Below are 981 nucleotides of genomic sequence, written 5' to 3'. Positions count from 1 at the left end.
GTTCATTTCAAGTAGTTTATGACTAGGAGCTCTAATCCTGCACCAATAGACCTTCTACCTGAACTAGAGCGATCCTTTAGGCAGCTGAGGAAGCAATTAGATGTAGAGGAGGAAGAGCAGATTGAGATTTTCCATACATTAGTAGACATAGGAGACATCAACAACAACATCACTAAAGCAAAGAGAACGATGTACGAGTTTGCTAGACCTTCCTTAGAGGGGATGCACATTAGTATATTGAGGCCACTTGTTGCAGTAAATAATTTCAGAATTAAGCCAAATGTCATTTAGATGGTGCAGCAGAGTGTACAGTTTGGGATCTTGCCTAGTGAAGATCCTAATGCCCACATCACGAATTTCTTTAAAATTTGTGATACCTTCAAGATAAATGGAACTACTGATGATGTCATTCGGCTTAGGCTATTCCCATTTTCCTTAAGGAATAGAGTAAATAGATGGCTACAGTCCCTACTTGCTAACACTATCACCACCTAGAGTTCTTTGGTTGAGAAATTTCTTTATAAGTACTTTTGTCCTGCTAAGACTACAAAGATGCGTAATGATATTTCTTCTTTTGTGCAGTTTGATGATGTGAGCATGTATGATGCATGGGAGAGGTACAAGGACTTGCTGAGATGTCACCCATACCACGGTTTGCCATTATGGATGCAGGTGCAGACTATTTACAGTGGCTTGAACTCAGCCACGAGGCAGATGGTAGATGCAGCTGCAGGTGGGGCCAACAATAGTAAGACACCATAGTAGGCCCAAAACTTAATTGAGTAGATGGCCATGAATACATATCAGTGGCAGTCTTCCAAGAGTAGGCTAGAAAGGCAAGGAGTGGTGAACCAGGTATATTCTAATCAGCCTTGGCAGCTTAGGTGGAGCTTTTAGCCAAGAAGATCGACCAGCTCTAGATGCCAGTCCATACAGCACAGCTTGGCTACGAGTTTTATAATGGCTCGTACTAAAGTGCAA

General features: G+C 42.0%; 1 non-coding gene across 1 annotated transcript; it reads right to left on the bottom strand.

Annotated features, from left to right (window-relative positions):
- Positions 1 to 550: 550 nt before the first annotated feature.
- Positions 551 to 656, bottom strand: LOC112534865. Its single transcript, XR_003079102.2, has one exon. It is a non-coding gene; the product is annotated as a small nucleolar RNA R71 (small nucleolar RNA).
- Between the last annotated feature and the right edge of the window lie 325 nt (positions 657 to 981).

This window comes from Ricinus communis, chromosome 3 (assembly GCF_019578655.1).
Source record: "Ricinus communis isolate WT05 ecotype wild-type chromosome 3, ASM1957865v1, whole genome shotgun sequence".
In the NCBI taxonomy this organism is placed as follows: domain Eukaryota; kingdom Viridiplantae; phylum Streptophyta; class Magnoliopsida; order Malpighiales; family Euphorbiaceae; genus Ricinus; species Ricinus communis.
Note: the sequence above shows the minus strand (reverse complement) of the source record. Positions and strands in the feature narration are given on the sequence as shown.